Below are 11251 nucleotides of genomic sequence, written 5' to 3'. Positions count from 1 at the left end.
GGTTCTATTGAGATTTACAGGAGACCTCCGAAGTATTTCAGCATTTTCATAATTTTTATGTTCTGAAGAGTCCATTTTTTTCCAGTTTGGGATTTTCTTCCAGTTTGAGAGCGAGCATTGAGAAGAAGACAAACTGTCTGAGGTATCTTTCCATAAATGATTGTGAAGTGTTGTTATTTCCAGTGTTGGACAGGGTATTCATTGTACTCCATGTACACCCACCAACGACCCCTTGTTTACTAGAAATGACAACTCCAGGTACATTTGTGTGTTTTTAAGAGTGTTGATAGTCTTCCTGTGGAAAACAAGTCAAACCAGGCTGCCTGCACTTCACACAGTCTGTCCTCTTCATGCTGACTTTGTCCTCTTCTAAATGGGACTAAACTGCTCTGTTGTCCGTCTCCTGTTTCAGTCTGATGTCTTCACCATCAGGAGGAAGAGTGTGTGTCCTCACAAGCCTGGTTGTTTCCTTTAATGAAGATCAATACACTCTCCTTCAGGAGGACCTGCTAAGTTGATCACTGGATATTGTCCATGTAGCAGTGTTACCTGCTTCTTCTTCAAATGGAACTTTTATTCTGAAGAGTCTCCAGGAGAATGAAAAATACTTTAAATGTCATTTTTAGTCTGTAGATAAATGACACCCCAAAATATTTTAACTTTTTAATACTTGTGTTCTTTGAAAGAGAAATAAATCATAAATGTTGACATTTATATTAATTCATACAGTATTTGCTGCTTTAAAAGTAAACAATAAATCTAAAGTAAAGTTTCTAGGTACTTTGAATCAAGTTTAAATATTGCATGTTGGCCTGTTAGGTTTAAGAAAATAGAACTTTTTCCAGACTTTGTGATTTGCAGCTTGATCTTGATAACTCAATAGTTCATCTGTTCATCCTAACATTTCCATCAGAACAAGAGTGTTGACTTGAGTTTGTACTGTAGGCAGATATACTGTGTGAGAATTACGCCCTGAATATCCCAAAAGTAGTTTTTTTTTTCGAAATGTGTAAAGTGGTGTACTCACATTATTATTTAAGGTTGAGTGGAAGTGGCCGCCAAACCACGAAGCAAAAGGTCAAACTTTGAAAGAAGTCCACTCTTCTCAGCTTTTTAAGGTGGTTGCTGATCCAGAGGTTAAAGAGTTAAAGTCTCTCTAGAGACCAAGTAAAAACAACCTCAGCTGATTGGAGCGGTCTGTATGCAGCTGGATCCAGGTCCAAAGGTTGATTCTTCTGAAAAATAAATGTGATTAAAAAAATATATTTTGAATCTGAATGTTCAAGGTTTGAGCTTCAATTTTGAAAAATCAAAAACTCTGTATTCAAAATAAAAATAAGTGTATGAAAAGTTTTTTCACTTTACATATAATTTTGATTCAGCTCTGGAATTCATTTGATAAAATCCTTTATTTTAATTTTTCACTAATATATTTTTTAAAATGTAGGTGTTATTTTTTCAGTTGCAGGTTTAATGTTTTCAGATTAGGATCTTATTTCTTTCACATTCAAATCCTGGTTTCAAGTTTCTAATTTTGTTTTTTACTCTCAGATCTTAATTTTTCAAGTTCAAACTGTTGGCCTTGTTCTGGCGTGGGGGCGTGGCTTCCACTGAGAGGGGCGTGGCCATCACTGAGAGGGGTGTGGGATCGTGTTGCCTTCAGGAACAGTGGGTACTTTGACCTATGTAACTCAAAACTCTCTATACACTGTATTCATCCCATAGCTGTAATTAAAGTTAAATATTTAATTACATCTAAAGAGCTAAGGTAGAGCAGAAATCCTTCTAAGTATCGTGAGGCTGAGTAACATTCAGGGAGACGTTTTTAGGTGTGAAAGCAGCTTTGTTTGAACTGGCTTCATACTATCAGCTGCTGGTAAAGTTCTCAAAGTCTTCATTTCAAACTTCAGTCCTCCTCAGTCGTCCTTTTTAACAATGTTTTTATGAGCTTCCTTTGAATCTCAATGAAGGAAACACAATCAGGGAACGCCCTGAGCTTTCTTTGAACCGCCGTCACTCACAACCCCACATATGGCCCCTATTAGGAGAACTCCTGTTCTCACTTTAATAGTCACTTTAACTTGAAAAACAACTCCTATTCTCACTTTCATAGTCACTTTAATTTGATAGAAAATCATATTTTCACCTTGATTTTCATTTTAATAAAAAAAAACTCCCATTCCCACTTCCATGTTCACTTTAATTTGAAAAAAACATATATTCTATTTTCACCTAGATGTTAGTTAGTTGGTTTTAGCAGTAACTGGCTGCTCCACCCTCACTTCTCCTCCAACCAGCCACACACACACACACACACACACACACACACACACACACACACACACACACACACACACACACACACACACACACACACACACACACACACACACACACACACACACACACACACACACACACACACAGCAGCCAGGCCTCCTGGAGGTTGTTTAGAGAGATGCACCAGTGCCATCTAGTGTCCCAGAGACGGTGGTGCCTGTCAGATTCTGTTACAGCAGCCAGCCAGGTGGAAGATTTCATAAATACAATGGAGTTTTAATTGAATTCCAGCAGGACCACTTCTCATTGTGCAACCTTTAGTGATGATATATTTACACATGTTATAGATAATATCAAAGTAAGTGGTGTATTAGTCAATGATATCAGTGATTTCATCTCTGTTTGTTTTTGTTTTTTTACTATTTACAATAAAAACCACAGAAACATTAAACAGACAACAGATAGATGTCAGTACAAATGAGTCAGAACAGAGGAATCCCTGGATAAACTAGTTATTGAGGTACAATCAGATGACTGGGAACTCATTTATAAATACAAGAGAAAGTGAAATATAAAGATGTTTAATGGATGACAAAGGGCTTAAAAAATGCATCCAAGAAGAAGAATACATGAACAACGAAGGAGATGGAAAATAAATACAAGAAATGTAAAAATAAGTTCACTCATATCATGAGAAAATGGAAGAAGAATTATTTTAAGAAAGTACCAGAAAACAATAAAGACCATGTCAGCAGTACATAGAAGGTTCTACAAAGTATCATTCAACAGGCTTCCAGTAAGGATACCGTTATTGAAAACAGACACACTTAACAAACTACAGACCCACAATCCTCCCAAATCCTAGAAAAACTCTTCAACGACATACTAGATACATTCAGAGAAATGAAATCTAATTCATTAAATCTAGGTCAAACCAAAATCATGATATTTGGAAAATATGAAATAAATAAACAGGTAAAGGTTCAGGTAGAGGGTGTAGCTAGAGAAAAGGTGATTGAAGACAAATTTCTAGAAAAAAGTAAGGATGAGTACGAGCACATTACAACTCTACAAAGCTTATTTCCTTTGATCTGAGCGTCTCCATGGCTCTAGTGCTGATCTCCTATCAGATCAAAGGAGATCAGTGCCTTTTGCCATGGAGATGCTCAGATCCAAGATTTCCTCCGGCTTTGATCTCCGTTGATCTCCATCCGGTGCCTCTCCCATCCACTTTGTGATGAAAGGCTCATTATTGTTCTTTTTCACAACCTTGGTGATGATGTCATCATTAGATTCAGGTATGCTGAAGCAGGCAGAGAACTAAAACATTCAGGACACCAGCACTCTCTGACCCAGTTTGGACACCCTGTCGTAGACCATCAAGAGACAGCTTAGTTTTATCCTACTGATGACGTGTTGCTGCAATAGTAATCCTGCTAAGTTTCAAGTTTGTTTGGTCTGGACTCAGACCAGCTTCAGGATCCTGGTGGACTGGTCATACTGGACTCAGACCAGGTTTAGGATCCTGGTGGACTGGTCATACTGGACTCAGACCAGGTTCAGGATCCTGGTGGACTGGTCATACTGGACTCAGACCAGGTTCAGGATCCTTTTGGACTGGTCATACTGGACTCAGACCAGGTTTATGATCCTGGTGGAGTGGTCATATGGGACTCAGACCAGGTTTAGGATCCTGGTTGACTGGTCATACTGGACTCAGACCAGGTTAACTCAGGCCATAAGGGAGTTCATGGTGAAAGATATGATGCCCATTTAATGTGCTGGACATTAAGGACTTTCCGACCATCCAGGGCTAGTAAAAGCTTTGCTTGGGCAAGTGAATCATCTGCCCACCTTGTCTGAATGGGCTGGTGGTCTTTAGGAATGGAGCCGATCCAGGATCTGGTCCTGATACCAACGTAATTCACGGATCAGAAATTTCTGATCCAACCTGCAGAGATTTCTGATCCATGATCCTCGTCTGCTTCATGGTGCTGAAATGATCCACAGTGTTTCCCTGCTGCTGCTCTGCTCGCTGGCTGCAAACTGTGGACTGGATTTCCTGAAGGGAGGTGGGTCTCAATGAGACCAGGAGGAATGAGTCAGGAAATCCATTCCACAGTTTGCAGCCAGCGAGCAGGCTCAGGAAGTAGCACTGTGCTATCCAACTTTTCATGGCAACATGTTGCTGTTTGGATGGATTTTACACTCAAAACACCACAAAGCAACGTGGATGCTTGCAAAGCAACGTGGATGCTTGCAAAGCAACGCAGCAACATGGATGTTTGCAAAGCAATGCAGCAATGTGGATGTTTGCAAAGCAACACAGAAATGTGGATGTTTGCAAAGCAACGCAGCAACGTGGATGTTAGCAAAGCAACGCAGCAACGTGGATGTTAGCAAAGCAACACAGCAACGTGGATGCTTGCAAAGCAACCTAGCAACATGGATGTTTGCAAAGCAACGCAGCAACGTGGATGTTAGCAAAGCAACACAGCAACGTGGATGTTGGCAAAGCAACACAGAAATGTGGATGTTTGCAAAGCAAAGCAGCAACGTAGATGCTTGCAAAGCAACACAGCAACTTGGATGTTAGCAAAGCAACGCAGCAACGTAGATGGTAGCAAAGCAACACAACAGCGTGGATGGTAGCAAAGCAACGCAGCAACGTGGATGTTAGCAAAGTCGTAGTCCAGCAGGGCGGCGCTCTGCAGCCAGACGTCAGCATTTTCAAACTCCATCTCTCGGAGGAGAACAGCGCTGACTCAGCACTGACATCAAAACATTGAACAGCAGCTCCTCCAGGCTGTCAGCAGGCGATTCACACCTCCGTGAAGCTCCGTGAAGCTGCGTCCTACTCCTCGCTAAACTCCCTGAAAATAGTCCCAATCATTTGTGGTGTGTTAAAAACACTGCTGTTGGTCCTGCCTTGCTAAAGAATTTCCCCAGGGATTAATAAAGTCATGCTCAGGTTCTAAAGATATAACTAGTTTATTATGAGATGATGACGTCACGCAGACCCCCACATTGTCCACATGGAACAAAAATACTTTGTACTGCTTCCTTTTGTGTACTGATACTAACCTCAAGTTGTCTTTTGAGAGAATCCATGTATACATTAGTACATTTCATACTTTACATGTAGAGAGGAGTTTATTACAGCCTCAAATAGAATCAACAATAATTAGGTATGTGAAGACAAATTAAAAAGTCAACCAAATAGAAAGTGACTGGTACCACTGGAAAGAGTAGAACAAAACTAAGAAAAAGACACCAAAACCATTCAGATATCTTAACAAATGAGGAATTTATAGGCAAACGAATTTTATGAATTAGTTAAATTTTTTGAAAGCGAAGTGGTGCAGAGATCTGTGACCGAAAACTTTTTATATAAAAACACTTGTAGTTTCTTTAATAATCAAGATATCTCAATGAAACCTTCAGGGAAGGTGTGTCTCTTTATACTCTTCAATCTGAAGGAAAAATATTACATATTTAAAGTTTCTTCTTGGTCTGAAATACATTTGATAGTATTAAGATTGGTGCTGTCACACCCTAATACCATACTACTACATACTACCTACTACCACACCATATTTATTAGTACATTTTTATCCATATACATGTTTTTTTTTAATAACATGGGAAATGTGGGTCATGTATTGTATTAATGGTCAATAACAAATCAAATCCAGTCTCTTATTTCTCCTCTTTCTCTTCCTCTTCTTTCTCCTCTTCCTCTTCCTCTTCCTGCTCAGTCAACTTTTATTCTGAACCATAAAAAGTTATGAAACTTCGGTATTTGAAAGTCAAAATAATCACAAATACTTCGGTTTACTTTTCAAAAGCGTCACTTAATCCATTGAAGTTGTTTTTATGTGTTGAAGTCCAGTGAGTTTTTAATACGTTCCGGAGACGGTCTGAATGTTGACCGAAGTAAAAAATTCAAAATGGCGGCCGACGAGGAGTTTCCCAACAACGTATTTCGAGGGAATCCTGAGGAATTATGCGACGTAATCCAATCGAAATGCATATTTTCCAGATAAGACGCAGCGCGTCACCGTCCAAAATGCGGATCACAAATCGGTTCACATCCCTACAATAATGATGATAATAATATTAAAGCAAACAGAGCTCTGCTATCAGAATAGTATCAGCAGATAAACAAATTTAAGTATCGGGATCAGATTAGAAGTGAAAAAACGTGGATCGGTGCTTCCCTACTGCAGTGTAGATTAGCAAACCGCTCAAAATCCTTAATGTCCAGCCCTGCATTAGTATAGTGACCCAGCCTGGGTTTAGGGCTTTGATCCTTAATGTCCAGCCCTGCATTAGTATAGTGACCAAGCCTGGGTTTAGGGCTTTGATCCTTAATGTCCAGCCCTGCATTAGTATAGTGACCAAGCCTGGGTTTAGGGCTTTGATCCTTAATGTCCAGCCCTGCATTAGTATAGTGACCAAGCCTGGGTTTAGGGCTTTGATCCTTAATGTCCAGCCCTGCATTAGTATAGTGACCCAGCCTGGGTTTAGGGCTTTGATCAGCACAATGGACAAGCGGTTGGCTTGTTGTGGTGAACGCTTACAAGACTGCAAGTCACAGTACATAGTAAGTTTAATACTGTAATTAGAAGATAAATAAACTGTCTTTCATATTAATACATGCTTCATTTGACTTTATCTTAACATGAGCCTCGCCTATAAGAAAGAACAATTTATGTAGAATAAATCTGATGTTTATTATAATACACATTGATTTATTGCTTGTTTGTTGAGAAATACATGAGAAGAGACCTTGAAAAAATAATTGCATATTAAATCGCAATATTGAGGAAAAAAAAAATCGCAATTAGATTATTTTCCAAAATCGTTCAGCCCTAACACACACACACACACACACACACACACACACACACACACACACACACACACACACGTTTCAACCATCCTGTTAATTTTCATCCAGATGCTTCATTTTTAATGCTTCATTTTGAAACCTACTGAATGATACCATCTCTAACTGGAACTACCAGATTGTGTGTTTATGTTTCCTGCTGCACGACACATATGATTTCCTTAGTGTGTGTGCTTGTGCATGTGCGTGTGTGTATGCTGGTACTCCAGTCTCCTCCCACAGTCCAAACAACATGCACTGTGGATCCCTGAATGAGACCTTCAGCCCAACCAGCTGCTCCCGAATGGTCAATCTGTTAAAGAAATTGGCCTCAGGGGATTAAGATCGTATGACAAAGGAAATAATCTTTGCTTCTATAGTTTGTAATTGATCTTTTGGATTATTTTTGTAGCTCAAACACGCTGGTAGACATTGTCACAAAGATACACAATTTGTTGTCTTGCTTTTGCATCCATGTATTTTTGAAAGTGTTTGACTTGAGTGAGCGTACCAGGAGGATGTTGACCTTGATGGTGGATCTCTAGAGATCACCAGACCAAAGAAGCTGTTCTGTCATAACCAGGTTCTGATTCAGGAAGGAACAAGGAGAAGAAGCAGCAACTTAACGGCTGAGCTAAACAACCAACCTGCAGACAGACACAGACGGGTCTTAGAAAGGAAGTTCCTCACTGTTCAGCAGGCTGATGCTCATCACAGCTCTTGCTAATGTCACCTAAAAAGGTCAATCTTTGGTTTTCCTGTCAGGAGGACTGAGTTAGTTCAGCTTGGTTGATTTGTCCCTCTTCTGGTAAGGAGGTGTTTAGTGAAAGAGTCAGATAGCTGCTCTAGACTTGGAGACAATGTTAGCAGTGATCAGGAGAAAGACAGAAGCAATCTGCAGGATGAGGAGAGGAGGATTGAACCTGCAGCTGATTCTCAGCCTTTAGAAAAACTCGGTCTTTGTATTCATGGAGGTGGAACTGAAGCTGAAATGACTGTGGATTGAGAGCAGGATTATTGTCTGACTCCAGAGTAGGAAACCTTCTCTGCCACACAAAGTCAGATTGTGTCCTTCGCTTTACACTCGTCTCGCATTAGTGGACATCCTGGAAAGACGCCCAGCCTCTTTCCTGTGAGTTGCACTTTTGTAGCGGTGAAACTAGTTTGTTGTCTGACCTGAACTTTGTGTGTCAACATGCCGGCTCCACCCACTGTTGATCTGAAGAGGCGGGACCAAGGAAATATGTGGACCGACACGATAGGCTTTGAGCCTTGAGGCGAGACGAGCCCAAGTCACAAGAGGAGGATTTCTTCTTTGCAATCTGGAAAATCCCCAAGACCTGACAGAGTACCTGCTGAATGTTTTAGTACTTTTCCTGGCTCTCGGTGCTCCGGCTGAGTTTAATGTTTTCTGGTACAAGTAAGCTGGGCCAGCTTCCTAAATCTCCCATGAGGCCTTGTAAAGAAAGGTAAAGATACATCAGAGGCTCCTCTTACAGATCAATATCCTCGCTTAAGGGAGATGTAAATATTTCAGCTAAAGTTCTGTCTTGTAGACTAGAGGACATTCTGGCCCCAGTTATTTCAGACAGTCATACTGGGTTTTTAAAGAATTGCCACTCCTATTTCAGGAATCTCTTCAAAGTCAGTGAAAACATTGGCTTTGATTCAAACTTCATAAAGTGGGTGGGGCTTCTGTGTTCATGTCTCTCTGCTTCAATTCTCACCAAGTCCCAGGTGTCCCACCCTTTCGGTCTTCAAAGAGGACATCAACAAACATGTCCTGACATGTCAAGCTGTTTGAGGAACTTTGGAAGCTTAGTTAAGAAGACAAATATGTTTTTACACCGAAAACATGAAATAAAGAGCCAACAAGGAAACATTGAAACCAATGAATATAATCAAATAATTAGATCAACAACTTATTCTAATTAATAGCCAAGGCCATAACAAAATAAAATGACTGGAACTCCAAACTAAACACGACCGTTTAACAACATACCCGGTTAAACAGCAGCTTTTAAAACACAAGAGTCTACACTGCTTACTAGTGTTGTTCCGATGCCAATTCTGTGTCCCGATCCCGATACCCGGTTGCATAGTATCGGCCGATACTTGCCTATACTGCAGTGTTTAAAAAGAGATATGGCCTGTTTTTCTTCCAGTTCTTAAGAACTGAATACTGACTTGGTTGTATAAATCATTGCTATCATGGCTTCATCTGGCTGCTTAACCCTTTGTGAAACAGGAAAAAAACTCCAACACAGTAAATGTAGGACAATGTTTTTATTTCCTACCTGGTATGGGTGGAACTGAAAAAAGAATAAACTTTTCTTAAACCTGAGCATTAGCTCACAAATGACAAAAAATAGTGCAATATCCATGTACTGGTAAATACATGTAAAACAGTAGTGCAACCGCAGTTAAATTTAAATTAAAATAAATAATATAGATATGAGGCTTTCCTTGGCATGCACTGAATACGTCACCATACATGGATCAGGAGTCGGGGCAGCAGTGAGTGAGAGTCGGGAAAGAGAAAAACACGTGGCGCTGCGTATCAGTGAGTTAATAGTTCATACCTCCAGATACCGATACCAGCTTTTACTGTGGTATCGGCACCCCCTCCCGATACTGGTATCGGTATCGGCACAACACTACTACTTACATTAAGATAAATCAGAGAAACTACAAGCAAACTAACTGAAATGATCAGCGCAAAACAACAAATCAGAAAAGATTAGAATAGAGAATGTTGAAATCAATAGAGACCTTTCAAAATAAGACATTTTTCGGAAGTTTCACTCAAGACTCTAAACCTCTGAATTTCCAGAAAACTGCTTCTCAGGAGAACTTCTTAAACAATCCATCCATCTTGTATCCCCCTCATGGTGGTGGGGTAGTGACGCTGATCCCAGCCTGCTATGGACGAGGACGGGACACACCTGGACAGGTCTCCGTCTATCACAGGACAAACACACACACTCATGTTCACACCGAGGGGAAATTTATGTCACCGATTGACCTTATATGCATGTTTTTGGAGTGTGAAACCCATGGACACATGGGGAAACATGCAAACTCCACATAGAAAGGCCCCAGCTGGTATTTTAACCATTTCTCTCTGAGGCGAGGGGGAAAACCACCGTGCCACTGTGTGGTCCTCTTCAACCATCCATACTTCCCTAATCTTATAGAAAATACCAGGGCCAGGATATATGACCTATTTCACTAGAGGAATTTGCTGCTGCTATCTCAATACTGAAATCTGGAAAATCAGCAGGACCTGATGGATGATGTCATCTTCTTGGCTTTTGGCGCCCCAGCTCAGTTGAATAGTTGGGTATCGGCAGTCTCCTCCCTCGTCCCTCTTCTTCCTGGTGTTTTCCCCTCTGAAGTCTTTCTTGTCTGTCTCTCTCTGCTGTCTGTGGCTGTGGCCTGTCTCTCTCTCTCTCTCTCTCCTATTTATTTCTACCTTGCTGCAGGGCAAGGCTGGCCACGCCCCTTCTGCTGTTCCTCCTTCTCTGCCTCCCCTCCCTCCACTGCTCACCTGCTATCTATCAAGTTAATCAAGCACCCACATGCCTGCTCACTAGAAACACTCCAGCTCAACTTCCAGTAGCTGTGAAATAATCTGTTTCCTACGGTGGTAACAACTTCATCCTTTAAAGTTCTCAAGTGTATTTTTGCTCCCTGTTTTTTCACTTGATGTGGGCTTTGTTCCTGATGCTGCCTCTGATACTCCAGATCTCATCTCCGGTCCCAGGCCCGCCTCGCTCTGACTGCTACTTGATGAGGTCATTCCATCTTAGGGTGGGTCTGCCTGCTTGCTTTGCAGGGTGTCTAGGAGACGTCCGTCTCTTCCTGTCCCACAGTGAAAGCAGTGATTGTGTGTCTGCTTGCTAAGTGGTGTCCTCATCAGGGGCCGTAAGCTGTGTACTAAACATGTGTCCTGATGGGGAGACATCATGATTGTGCAGAAATACCAGCGGAAGAAGAAGCAGATTAAAAATAAACGTGATCCTAGGAATAGTAATCTTAGCGCCTCGCCTCTTAAAGACGGAGGCACAAGAATAAATA

The sequence above is a fragment of the Lipophrys pholis genome (assembly GCF_963383615.2).
Source record: "Lipophrys pholis genome assembly, contig: SCAFFOLD_45, whole genome shotgun sequence".
NCBI classification, from domain to species: Eukaryota; Metazoa; Chordata; class Actinopteri; order Blenniiformes; family Blenniidae; genus Lipophrys; species Lipophrys pholis.
Note: the sequence above shows the minus strand (reverse complement) of the source record.